Raw genomic sequence first — 14,762 nt, forward strand, 5'->3', positions numbered from 1 at the left:
TGGGTGAAAGGAGGGAGGGAACGGAGAAAAAAGGGTTACAGTAACTGCACAGTCATAAGGCAGAGTGTAATAGACAACATAACAACCCACCACTATAAATGGCACACCTCTAATATGAGAACAAGAGAGAAACACCAATTAACATGACACTTTAGCAAGAAAGCGTAAGTCGATACAGGAAAACCCTCCCCAACACTTACACATCAGACGTACATCCATATGCAAAAGACGCGCAACAACACCGAAAGCACATAGGAGCTCACCTTAGCTGATGCTGAGGGAGTGAATTCTGAACATATACACGGTCCCATCAGTGGCCAACATCTATGAACGACTTCCATAGAATACTACTCAAAACCACATGAAACACCAGAAGGCACAACTGAAATAACCACCATCAAGTGAAAACACCAAAAGTACCTGTAACAGTGATGTTGTGTCTGCTGTCGCTAACTACCAACTGACTGGAGTAACACTCAAAACAAAACATCTGAAGACATGAGTCAGTGAATACTCAGAGAAGCTGGTCAGAATCAAAGGTAGAAGTATATGTGTATATCACTATTGGTGACAGTAATCGAAAACAATAGTGTGTACAAGGAATATCGTAACTGAATAAGAATATCACCATATTCATATTACTAGAAGTAAGCGATAAAAAGACATCGAGGCTAAGAGCAGGGATGAAACATCAACACAGTGGTAGTATCTCACATTCTCAGAGTAGCGAAGTACCATAAGGAGGGAACCTGAAAACACATCTATGTGTTATGTGGATGAAACCCAAAAGACAATAGCCAAAATAACAGAAAGCAGCAAGTGGAAATTCGTAACGGTTCACATCAAAACTACGTGGCTCAATACATTGAGACTACAGTATGTCTGTACAGTTCCTGATAACGATATGTACTGATTATTATATCAGGGTGATTCCAAACCTTCAAGGAACAAGCCACAGTTTATGGTCCACAAAAATTTTTTAAGACTGTCAAGCAATGGGTACATCTTTGACACTGTTCATTCAGCAAACAACTACGTTCTTTTTGGGAATGGATATAAACTGTAAAATCGTCTATGAGGCCCATTGTACCTCCTTTACCTATGAAGTGTAAAATTTTTACATTCTCTTCAATACATGCAACAGTATGTTTCATTGTCTTCAAATGTTCTTTGAATGTCAAATGTTTAATAGCACGCAGGGAAGTATGTTGTCCATATCTGTCTGTGAAAGTTCTCCCAGTTTGATGTATTTGAATTGAAAATCACTAGAAGTTATTTTGTAATTGCCCGATTTCCGCAGTGAGTCAGACTGTTCCACTGAATGGGTTCACAACTTTGGTAACATGTCGTTATTTCTCAATCCTGCATTCAAATTAATTTTGCGAAAAAAATATGTGCCACATCATTTGACAGTGGGCCAATGTAACTCATACTGGAAAATTTTTTTGTCACTTTTTATACACTCTAAAGAAATCTCATGTAGCAAATCAGAAGTCTTTTAATATATACAGTTAATTAATTCAGGCTGAAACCCATCACTGAACACTCCATTCTTTAATACATGATTTCCTTTTTCTCGTTCATCAGCTTCTAATGAAATCCACTAATTTGCTGACCAAACTATAAAAGAAACAAGTTTTATATCTGGCAAAATGAGCAAAATGATATGGGATAATAGCATCAGTAGCTGTTGACTTCCTATAGATCGCAAACCTGTGACTTCCATTACTATTCATTACTGCAACATCCAAGAAATTAATTTTATTGTTTCTTCACTTTCATATGTAACCTGTAACTTGGAACATAAAATACTGAATGCCTCAAAAATTCTCTTTCACCCTCCATTCTCTTCATTAAAATAATAAAAGTGTATTGTCAACATAGCGATAACAGTAAGTAAAAAAATTAAACCACTTGAGTCCTGTTATTGTGTAGAAAACTTTCTTCTAAATGATTGACAAAAATATGAGCTAGTGCTCCTGAGAGGCAACATCCCATTGCTAACCCATCATGCGGTTTGAAAAACTATTACGTGACAGAACTACTCTCATGCTCATAAATTAAGGATAATTGCAGATGTGGTGCCACACAACGTGGCATCACACAAAACTGGCAGCAACAGCATAGGCACATAGGAAACACACACGACACAGATCTGTAAGTCCACGGTATTGGTGATAAGTTGAGAAAACCGTCCCGAGACACGTGTGCTACAAAACGCCACTGTTTCCTGCGCATGTACCGCGACATCAGTGTGGGATATGATAACACTGCACCCTTACACAGGCCGCACAACGGGTTGGCATACTCTGAATCAGGTGGTCGAGCAGCCTTCCATTCTTGCACAAGTGCCTGTCGGAGCTCCTGAAGTGTCCTAGGGGTTTGAAGACGTGCAGTGATACGTTGACCGAGAGCACCCCAGACGTGCTCGATGGGGTTTTGGTCTGGAGAACAAGCAGGCCACTGCATTCACCTGATATCTTCTGTTTCATGGTACTCCTCCACGATGGCAGTTCTGTGGGGCTGTGTGTTATCATCCATGAGGAGGAGGGTGAGACCCACTGCACCCCTGAAAAGGCAGACATACTGGTGCAAAATGATGTCCTGATACACCTGACCTGTTACAGTTTCACTGTCGAAGACATGCAAGGGTGTACGTGCACCAACCATAAATCAACCCCACACCAACAAACCACGACCTCCATACAGGTCCCTTTCAATGACATTAAGGGGATGGTATTTGGTTCCCAGATCACGCCAGATGAAAACCTGGCGAGAATCAATGTTCCTGGACTCATCCGTGAACGTAATCTGGGACCACTGTTCCAGTGACCATGTACTGTGTTCTTGAGACCAGGCTTTACAGGCTCTCCTGTGACCAGAGGTCAGGGGAATGCACCTTGCAGGTCTCTGAGTGAATAAACCATGTCTGTTCAGTCGTCTGTAGAGTGGGTGTCTGGAGACAACTGTTCCAATGGCTGCAGTAAGGTCCCGAGCAAGGCAACCAGCAGTACTCCGTGGCCGTCTGCGGGCACTGATGGTGAGATATCGGTCTTCTTGTGATGTTGTACACTGTGGACGTCCCGTACTGTAGCGCCTGGACACGTTTTCTGTTTGCTGGAATCGTTGCCATAATCTTGAGATCACCCTTTGTGGCACATGGAGGGCCTGTGCTACAACCTGCTGTGTTTGACCAGCCTGCAGTCACCCTAGTATTCTACCCCTCATAACGTCATCAATATGTGTTCTTTGAGCCATTTTCAACACACAGTCACCATTAGTACGTTTGAAAACGTCTGCACACGTACTCGCTGCACTGTACTCTGACATGCACCAACACACTTCTGCGTATATCGACCGCTGCCAGCGCCACCGTGCGACGACTGCGGGTCAAATGCACTGCATGGTCATACACCGAGGTGATTTAAACCCGCAAACCGCCCACCAGAGCGTTGTTTCACCATGTATCAGCATTATCCTTAATTTACGAGCATAAGTGTAGTTCCAACAATCTTAAAAAGTCATCACTCTCACACACACACAAGCATATATGTGTAATGAAATTCAATCTTACCGGAGAAATTACTTAATTTACACAAACTTTTGCGTATAAATTCACAATGTCTAGTGACATCCCTATGTATTTATCAGGTATCTGAATATCCAGATCATAAGTTTTCTTGACTGAAAACTGTCGCTCAAACACACAGTTGTAACTACAGTTTCATTTAACTTACTGCAGAGCCTGTATGCAGGACTGCCCATATAATTAACAATGGACCTCACTGGGACGTTCAGTTAATGAATCTTTTTGTTGTGCCCATAAACAAGGGGCATGTGGAGTCATTACTTCGAGACACCTGCAGGTTTTGTCACCAAATGAGAGAGAAGTCGTTCTAAGTGTTTTTCTGACTTGTTTAACAAACTGCTTAGTAGGATTGTGGTCTAGTTGTGAAATCCTATTATTCTGCATTTGTACGATTCTTACTCATCCTCTTGTTCGTAGCAATGTGCTGGATAACTGACTCTGCAATGAATCTGTAGCGAGGAGCACCTAATGTACAGGGTAATCCACTTAGACTGCAAACAATGGCACTGAAGCTTAATTCGCAAAATTCTGTATCAAGTGGCACCGGAAGTCACTATGGGTGACTGTCGAGACTAATTTACCAAGTGATATGTTTTGTGCAGTGGAACCAATGGACGATAGTGAGATATTTAATGCAGCATGTTGTTCGGAGAACCACACTAGCAGACAAGAGAGGGATGAAGGCAAGGGAGTGTCAGTCAGTGTGGATAATTTTGGCGCTGACGAGGTTAACTTGTTGAAGGGAAGATCGTTGGCCAGATTGGAGACCGCCACACAGAGGTTGTAGACTACAAGAGGACACAGGATGCTGCTAGGACTGCATTTAGCGACAAATTGAAGCATTTAAAGGGTACAGAAAACACACAGATGGAGGACTTGTTGATAGAATATCAGGATCTGTTTTTTCTGCAAAGTTTGTTGCTTGCTTCAGCAGTAACACAACATAGGGTTCCAAACGGAATGAAGCACCAGTGCGTACCAGGGCATACAGAATACCATGATCAGTGCAAGTAGTTTTGAAGGAATTTATAAATCAACAATTGGCTGGTGGTATAGTAGAAGAGAGTAGTAGCTCCTGGGGAGGGGTGGGAATTGTGATTGTGTCCAAGAATTCTATGGATGGCTCGAAGAAGTATCACTTTTGTTGTAATTGCTGCCATTTGAATAACAAGACCAAGACAAATACATACCCAATTCCTAGCACCACAGAGACAGATAATCTAGGGAAATACGAGTACTCCTCTGAAATGGACTTTAGGAGTGGATAGCGTCAACTAGAAGTTGCTCTGGAGGATAGATCGAAAACGGGGACACTATCAATATAGGATGCCTTTTGGGTAAAAAAATGCACCGGAAACATTACAGAATTTATTGGACAAAGAGCTGAAACGATTGAAACCACATCAGTGTCTGGTGTATCTTGATAACATAATTGTCTTTTCAAGAAATACACAGGAGCATAAGCAGCAACTGAGGGAAGTATTCTGGAGGTTACAAACAGCTCATCTGACACAAAGTAAAGAGAAACGTCACTTTGCACTAGTAGAAGTCAACTGTTTAGGCCATGTGATAACTAAGGATAGTGTAAGAACTAATCCTCGGTTAATGCAAGCAGTGCAAGATTTTCCAGTACCAGAAACAATCACAGCTTTTTCGGGGACTTGCAATGATAATTATTATCATAGGAAGTTCGTTGACAGGTCTGCCGGTACTGTAAGATGACTTATGCAGGTACTGAAGGAGAATGTTACGCTTTTGTGGTCAGAGGAATGTTGGGGACCATTTGGCGAAATCAAAAAATTATTAACATCGAGTCTGGTGTTGGTGTTTCCATACTTTCAGAAGAAGTTTATACTGTCATGTGATGCATCGAGTCATGCCCTTGGATGCATTTTGAGCCAAAATGTCGATGGTCAAGAACACCTTTGCATCAAGACAGTTGAACAGAGCAGAGAGAAATGTCTCTGCAATGGAACAGAAATGCTTCGTTTGGTGTGTATAGTAACATACTTCCAGTGTTACCTGTACAAAAGGAAGTTCAAGGTAGTGATGGACCACGCTGCTTTCAAGTAGTTACTAAGTTTGAATGACCCATCCAGTAGACTGATAAGTTGAGTATTAGTTCGGGTATGAAGTAATTCACAAACCAGAGAAGAAGCTTAGAAATGCAGCTGGGTTAAGCAGGAAAATAACAATAGCACAAGCACTAGGTCAGGATCTTGGGGAATGGCAAACAGCACAGAGTGCCAACCAAGAGCATAGGCAATACAGCAGCTTATCATGCATAATGGATTATTGTGTAAAAAACGAAATTAGATCCATGGGTGGTGGTGCCAGTCGAGCTGATGCAATAAATACTATGTTGGATGCTTGATCACGTCTTATCAGTCCATGGGGAATGCAAGTTGACGAATTGGAAAGTAGTGGAAAAGTGCTATTGGAAGGGAGGGAAGAAAGATGCCGATCAGTATGTCAGAAATTGTGTGGAATGTGCACAATGGACAAATCTGAAGTGGGTACTGTTACAGAAACTGACAGAAGCACTGAAACCATTTAGTTTTATTGGGGTGGATGTGTTAGGCCCATTCATCCAAACACCAGCAGATAATCGTTTTGTGCTGACCATAATAGATTGTTTTTATTGTTACATCGAGATGGTGCTGACACTGGACCAACAAGTAGTCAGAATCGCACAGCTATGGGTTAATAGGTGGATATTGCAGACTGGGTTGCTGGACACAATAATCATGGACAAGGAGACGAACTCCACGTTGGACCCGATAAATGAGTAGTGTCAGTTGTTAAAAGTAACGAAGTTGAGAAGTAGTCCACTTCATACACAAGCTAACAAAAGGATGTAATGTGTTCATTGGAAAATGGAAAGGTGCTTAGTTCTTACACAAATGCACACCATTTGGACTGGGACATATATCTCTCCTTCATAACGAGTGTGTACAACTCCAAATTACAAACTAGCACAGGGGTGTCGCATTTGATGTTGTCTATGGGAAAAAGAAACCATCGCCATTCGACATGATTAGCCAGAAAGGAGGCAGGAATGGGGAGTCTGTCTGAGAATTTGCAAGATAGGTAACGAAAGGGTGGGGAAAGGTCCAGCAAGCAAATACTAAGGAACTGAAGAAACTGGATGAGGCACTGAAGCGAGTGGGAACATTACCTCAGTATAATGTGGGCCAGTGGGTGATTTGTCGAGTATATATACTCTTGGACCGTTCATTAAGTCGAACGATAGCAGCACAAGAGGGGATGGATCACTGCAGAACAATTGTGGCAGCATGTGGAACAGTATTGGGATAGTAGCCGTCAGGCAACCATGATCTTGAGTGTCGCAATTCTTAGTGCTGTGGTGACTCTGATTTTCCCGTCTAGCTCTGATGTGTTTGAAGCGATGAGCCACGTAAAAACCCAGTCCAATGGTAATTCAAGTTGCCATACACTGAATCCCATAAGTGAACGATGAAAGATACACTACGTGACCAAAAGTATCTGGACACCTGACTGAAAATGATTAACAAGTTTGTGGTGCCCACCATCGGTAATGCTGGAATTCAATATGGTGTTGGCCCACCCTTAGCCATGATGACATCTTCTACTCTCCCAGGCATATGTTCAATCAGATGCTGGAAGGGCCGGCCGAAGTGGCCGTGCGGTTAAAGGCGCTGCAGTCTGGAACCGCAAGACCGCTACGGTCGCAGGTTCGAATCCTGCCTCGGGCATGGATGTTTGTGATGTCCTTAGGTTAGTTAGGTTTAACTAGTTCTAAGTTCTAGGGGACTCGGCAGTTGAGTCACATAGTGCTCAGAGCCATTTTTTTGCTGGAAGGTTTCTTGGGGAATGGCAGCCCAATCTTCACAGAGTGCTACACTGAGGAGAGGTATCGATGTCAGCTGGTGAGGCCTGGCATGAAGTCAGCAATCCAAAGTATCCCAGAATTGTTATATATGATTCAGGTCAGGACTCTGTGCAGCCCAGTCCATTACAGGGATGTTATTGTCGTGTAACCATTCCGCCATTGGCCATGAATTATGAGCAGGTGCTCGATCATGTTGAAAGATGCATATGCCATCCCCGAATTGCTCTTCAACTGTGGGAAGCAAGAAGGTGCTTAAAACATCAATGTAGGCCTGTGCTGTGATAGTGCCACTCAGCCAGTCGGAGTGGCCGAGCGGTTCTAGGCGTACAGTTGGAACCGCTCGACCTCTACGGTCGCAGGTTCGAATCCTGCCTCAGGCATGGATGTGTGTGATGTCCTTAGGTTAGTTAGGTTTAAGTAGTTCTAAGTTCTAGGGGACTGATGACCTCATAAGTCCCATAGTGCTCAGAGCCATTTGATAGTGCCACTGAAAACAACAAGGGGTGCAACCCCACTCCATCAAAAACACGATCACACCATAACACCATCTCTTCTGAATTTTACTGTTGGCAGTACACACGCTGGCAGATGACATTCACTGGGCATTCACCATACCCACACCCTGCCATCGGATCGCTCATTGTGTACTGTGATTTGTCACTGTACACAACATTTTCCCACCATTCAATTGCCCAATTTTTACATTCCTTACACCAAACGAGGTGTCGTTTGTCATTTACCGGCATGATGTGTGACTTATGAGCAGCTGCTCTGCCATGATATCCAAGTTTTCTCACCTCCTGCCTAACTATCATAGTACTTGCAATGGCTCCTGATGCAGTGTGCAAATCCTGTGTTATTGTCTGGATAGATGTCTGCCTATTACGCATTACAACCCTCTTTAACTGTTGGCGGTCTCTGTCAGTCAACAGATGAGGTTAGCCTGCACGCTTTTGTGATGTACATGTCCCTTCACGCTTACACTTCACCATCACATCAGAAACAGTGGCTCTAGGGATGTTTAGGAGTGTGGAAATCTCGTGTACAGACGTATGACACAAGTGACACCCAATCACCTGACCACGTTCGAAGTCTGTGAGTTTTGTGGGGTGCCCCATTCTGCTCTCTCACGATGTCTAATGACTACTGAGGTCGCTGATATTGAGTACCTGGCAGTAGGTGGCAGCACAATGCACCTAATATGAAAAACATATGTTTTTGGGGGTGTCCGGATACTTTGATCACATAATGTATGTCTGGACGATTGTTTTTTCATGAGAGCATTTTTCTATTGTCCCACAAATTGTAAGCAGTTGTGTTTATTTGAATTTCAAGCAGCAAGGCTGTATGGTAATTATAAGTTCTGTTTCACTGCCAAAATTTAGAAAACAGGTACTGTCAATTCAAGTCGTTAAGTGATACACACACACACACACACACACACACACACCAGAACCTGGGCCACGAGCACGTAGCGAGCCATAGGTTCGAGCAGGTATCGCATTATGGACAGCAGGAGACTGGTCAATAGCCCTGTGCTAGTTGAGGTAGTGACTGCTAAGCCCACGAAGGTGGCGTGCCAGTCAGCACCGCCCCATCAGCTGAACGACAGATGCAGTGATGGCAGGAGTGGGGCAAGACCAACAGTGGCAGCGCATGACTTATTTAGACTTGCAACGTTATTTGACTGCCTTTTTTGACGGAACGACAGTTTATGAATGGGGAGCGTTTTTTCCATTCACGACATTCTGTTTTGTATATGTAGAGCAGTTTATAGTTTTGTTCCAGCATCGTTATTTAGCGCTGTGTAGTTAGGACAGATTTCGTTGACGATTTTTTTCGCAACATTAGGTTCTTGTGTGAGCATTTCATCGATGTTTTTCGATTTGTGTGTGTGTGTGTGTGTGTGTGTGTGTGTGTGTGTGTGTGTGTGTGTGTGTAGACACGAAATTCTAATATCTGTAGGAAGCAATGTGTCATTAGAACAGATGTTTTTTTCGCTGAAGTTTTTTGGATGTTTTTCTATTTGTAGTTCGAATTTTTTTGAGGCATTCTTGAGTTAGAAAGCGTTTTTCGATGTGTAGCCGAGTTTATTGTTTTGTTTCACTTACCGATTTTGGAGGTTTTTTTCTATATGGGGACGATTTTTCTTCTTTTTTTTGTATGAGAGCATATTTCTATTGCCCCACGAATTTTAAGCAGTTGTATTTATTTGAATTTCAAGCAGCAAGGCTGTAGGGTAATTGTCAGTTCAGTTTCTCTACCAAAATTTAGGAAATTCTTCCAGTATGGTAATGCACATATAAATAAATGAACGCGATTCCCGAATCAGTATCTTACATCCTTCCTCTCCAACAGCTCAGCACAGATAGTCTTTTCCCTCCAATTCTCAAGTGGGGGTGGGCAGAGGCGGTGCAGGTGGGGATGGGAAAGTGCAGAGGGGAAGTGATTTAAGGGAGGAGTAGTGGGGAAGGAAGAGGAGTAAGAGTGGTGATATCATCAATAAATGCAACCCTGCCACATAACCCCCCCCCCCCCTCCCACAGAGAGGAGGTGTAAGACCACCCAGGGAGAGCCACCACCTCGAATAAATTGGGCAACAATGCAGACTGCACCAATTTTGGCTTTATTCCCCTGCTTCCACCACTGAGTTTGGTCACCACTTTTGAGATATTATGGCCCAAATACGCCTCTCCACATTGCTGTTACACGGACGAAAGAATGTCTTAATATACAAGAGCCTCTCCTCTACAGCATTCCTTTCATCTGACTGCAGGATGACTTGGTCCGTCCACCTCTTTGCTGCCACACAGTGACCCATACAAGGCTCTGTAGCAGGAGCCACACTCTTTTAAGATTTGACACAGTGGATGAGACGAAGTACTTTGTCGAACAGTTGAAACTTGTACACATAGACATGGGGGCGACAGAGAACACTGCTCCACTACCACCCACCACACCGCCAGACACTCCTGGGCAGCACACCGTGGATGACCTCACCCTTACCGGCTGTCACAAGCAGCATCCCCACTGGGACTGGTTCCAAACACTACAAGATCTGGCTGCACAGTAAAACATCCCGGGGTTCCACGTTTTAAAAGAAAAAGTGGGTTGGGTGTATGGGCCTGGGGCACGGATCGACAAACAAGAGACAAACTAAACAGTTTTAGCGGAAAGACGCTGGGCGTCCTAATAGCGCATCTATGTTGTGTTGTTATATTATGTTTTGATGTTGTGTGTTGGAATTAAAGGTTTTAAAATGTGTAACCAGCGTCATCTATTGTGACGTTCCTATGTTAACTTCCAACGTGAGCAGATGATATCGAGCCCTTCCCCCTCCCCCCACCCCTCCCCACCAAACCACATCAACGTCGAAATTTTCTTACTGACAAACATTGATGCTGAAGTCCCATTCCATTCACTGGTAATGTGAATGCCGCCCTTTCAAAGCAATCTATAATGTTTTGACATTCTGTTCCATCAAATGTACACTCCTGGAAATGGAAAAAAGAACACATTGACACCGCTGTGTCAGACCCACCATACTTGCTCCGGACACTGCGAGAGGGCTGTACAAGCAATGATCACACGCACGGCACAGCGGACACACCAGGAACCGCGGTGTTGGCCGTCGAATGGCGCTAGCTGCGCAGCATTTGTGCACCGCCGCCGTCAGTGTCAGCCAGTTTGTCGTGGCATACGGAGCTCCATCGCAGTCTTTAACACTGGTAGCATGCCGCGACAGCGTGGACGTGAACCGTATGTGCAGTTGACGGACTTTGAGCGAGGGCGTATAGTGGGCATGCGGGAGGCCGGGTGGACGTACCGCCGAATTGCTCAACACGTGGGGCGTGAGGTCTCCACAGTACATCGATGTTGTCGCCAGTGGTCGGCGGAAGGTGCACATGCCCGTCGACCTGGGACCGGACCGCAGCGACGCACGGATGCACGCCAAGACCGTTGGATCCTACGCAGTGCTGTAGGGGACCGCACCGCCACTTCCCAGCAAATTAGGGACACTGCTGCTCCTGGGGTATCGGCGAGGACCATTCGCAACCGTCTCCATGAAGCTGGGCTACGGTCCCGCACACCGTTAGGCCGTCTTCCGCTCACGCCCCAACATCGTGCAGCCCGCCTCCAGTGGTGTCGCGACAGGCGTGAATGGAGGGACGAATGGAGACGTGTCGTCTTCAGCGATGAGAGTCGCTTCTGCCTTGGTGCCAATGATGGTCGTATGCGTGTTTGGCGCCGTGCAGGTGAGCGCCACAATCAGGACTGCATACGACCGAGGCACACAGGGCCAACACCCGGCATCATGGTGTGGGGAGCGATCTCCTACACTGGCCGTACACCACTGGTGATCGTCGAGGGGACACTGAATAGTGCACGGTACATCCAAACCGTCATCGAACCCATCGTTCTACCATTCCTAGACCGGCAAGGGAACTTGCTGTTCCAACAGGACAATGCACGTCCGCATGTATCCCGTGCCACCCAACGTGCTCTAGAAGGTGTAAGTCAACTACCCTGGCCAGCAAGATCTCCGGATCTGTCTCCCATTGAGCATGTTTGGGACTGGATGAAGCGTCGTCTCACGCGGTCTGCACGTCAAGCACGAACGCTGGTCCAACTGAGGCGCCAGGTGGAAATGGCATGGCAAGCCGTTCCACAGGACTACATCCAGCATCTCTACGATCGTCTCCATGGGAGAATAGCAGCCTGCATTGCTGCGAAAGGTGGATACACATTGTACTAGTGCCGACATTGTGCATGCTCTGTTGCCTGTGTCTATGTGCCTGTGGTTCTGTCAGTGTGATCATGTGATGTATCTGACCCCAGGAATGTGTCAATAAAGTTTCCCCTTCCTGGGACAATGAGTTCACGGTGTTCTTATTTCAATTTCCAGGAGTGTATATCTACCTTCACTGACTATCTTGTAGAACAGGAAAGCCCCTACATTTTCGCAATGGGTGAACCTAATGCAAAACTGCATTCTATTCTAGTTGCTTTGCACCTACGCCTTTAGGAGGAAATTCTCCGAAATTCATCGTATTCATGTAATGTAAAAGTAGTACTGTTTACAAATTTGAGTCAGTAGCATAACGACTCTTATTAACGAAAGTGTGATCATATGGTATTGAATGAAATTTATGACCGAACTTAAGATTTCCTGGTAGAGATGATGCAGATTATTATAATGAATGGAAAGTCATCGACAGATGTAAAAGTAACTTCAGATTCACCCAAGGAAGAGTGCTGGGAGCCTTGCTGTTTATATTGTCTATGAAAAAGGTTGCAGACAATATTAGCAGTAACCTTAGATTTTTCGCAGGTTATGCAGTTATACACAAGGTGAACCAGAACACCAACGACAGACATTCAGAGGTTGTTCTGGGATATCTTCTGAGTATTTTGGTATAAGGAACCGACGGTCTCTGGCTGCTGAGTAATAATATAATTACGATTTTTTCGATATGTGACCTCAGTTAATTCATCTGAAAACGCCAGCAAACAATGAAAAATCCTGTAATATGCAAGCCATTGTAACATGGAAGGACTCATATTCTAGTAGGTGCGCGTGTACAGATGCCAAACAAGAGATGAATACCAGGCAACTCTTCATCAATAACAATAAACCTATTAGTACTGCTGTGTATCACAGGTAGCATACTATTAAGACTGCTGAGAAATAAAACCTAAGCAATGCTCAATGCAAGCTTAAGGGCAAAGAGGAAGGTAGGCATTACTGTTGTCAACGGCAAGAAATGTGAGTGAATGGAAGAAGTTTGTTCACAGGTACACAGCGCATACCGTCGACATTGTTGTGCACTATTTTCAGTGCAGTGTAGATACAAAGGTGTGTGCGGCAAGAAACCAAACAAAACGCAGTAACTCTGGTTCGAGCCGCTGGAGTGCGTGGGTTCAAAGATGGTTCAAATGGCTCTGAGCACTATGGGACTTAAGTTCTCAGGTCATCAGTCCCCTAGAACTTAGAACTACTTAAACCTAACTAACCTAAGGACATCAGACACATCCATGCCCGAGGCAGGATTCGAACCTGCGACGTAGCGGTCGCGCGGTTCCAGACCGTAGCGTCTAGAACCGGAGAGCGTGGGTCTCTTATTCCAAAATACTCAGAAGGTACCCTGAACAACCTCTGAAAGTTTGTTGGTGAGGTCGTAGTTCACCGTGTACAAAGATTCACTCTCTGACAAAAAGCTGCACCAGTATCCAGCCAGGTCTTGACAAGATTTAAAAGTGGTGCAATGATTGATAACTTGCTTTAAATGGTGAGAAAAAATGTAAAATCGACATTTCAAAGAACCAGAACACTTTGTACTATATGACTACAATACCAATGACTAACAACTGGAATCATATAACTCATAGAAATACCTGGGTGTAGGAACTTGTAGTGACATGAAATCGAATGATCACAAAGGCACAGTGCAAAACCTGGTGACAGACTTTGACTGGTGTGATACTGGAGAAGTGCTTACATAACACTTTTTTGACTCACCCAAGAATATTGCTCAAAAGTGGTCGGCCCATACCAAATACGACTGTATGGGATACTGAACTTACAAAAGAAAAGGGGGAGGGGGGAAGCAAAGCGTGTGACCACACGAGCCATACGAGATGCTGAAAAACCTGAACTAGCAGACACTTGAAAATAAGAAGCCCACGATTCCGATATAGCCTACCTGAAATTTTTCAACAACCAGCCTGAACCGACGAATCTAGGAATATACCAACAGCCTACGTGTCACTCCTGTAGGGATCGCGGAGACAACATTACCGTAATTACAGTGCGTTATTCTCCTCACGCCTCATACGCGAACGGAGCGGGGCATTTTCGTAATAAGCGATACATTACGAAGTACCCTCTGCCAAGTACTGTACACTAGTTACCGGGTATGGATATAGAAGTTGAAATGCGACTTCCACAAAACAACCATGTGCTTCCCCCTGTACGTCTAACGGTCTGTTTGCTGTTGCAACAAAATTGTCCTCAAAGAGATAACTGGTCCAAAAACAATATGATCTCTTCATTGATTTGTTACTAGATAGCCTATCGATTACACCACATCAACATACATTTTATCATAAATCGACGGTAATTAGATTAGAATAAATCCTCTGGAAAAAGACGAGAATTAACTTACTGAGTGGAGATAAGGGTGACTTAACACACGGCAAAATATGCTGTGTAAGTACGCTGTTTCGTCATCTTCTTCCCACCACGGGCGCCTTGCGTTTATAACATGACTCACTTCGGCTAAGCTCACAGTTCACTCG

General features: G+C 44.4%; 1 long non-coding RNA gene across 1 annotated transcript in view; it reads right to left on the reverse strand.

The window, feature by feature from the left end:
• The window catches only part of LOC126470922 (uncharacterized), a 94,589-nt gene extending 79,847 nt beyond the window's left edge, over nt 1-14,742 (reverse strand). The window contains exon 1 of the long non-coding RNA XR_007586279.1: nt 14,630-14,742. This is a non-coding gene — a long non-coding RNA (uncharacterized LOC126470922). The remainder of the gene's footprint in view (nt 1-14,629) is intronic.
• Nucleotides 14,743-14,762: the final 20 nt, after the last annotated feature.

The sequence above is a fragment of the Schistocerca serialis genome, chromosome 3, assembly GCF_023864345.2.
Source record: "Schistocerca serialis cubense isolate TAMUIC-IGC-003099 chromosome 3, iqSchSeri2.2, whole genome shotgun sequence".
NCBI lineage: Eukaryota > Metazoa > Arthropoda > Insecta > Orthoptera > Acrididae > Schistocerca > Schistocerca serialis.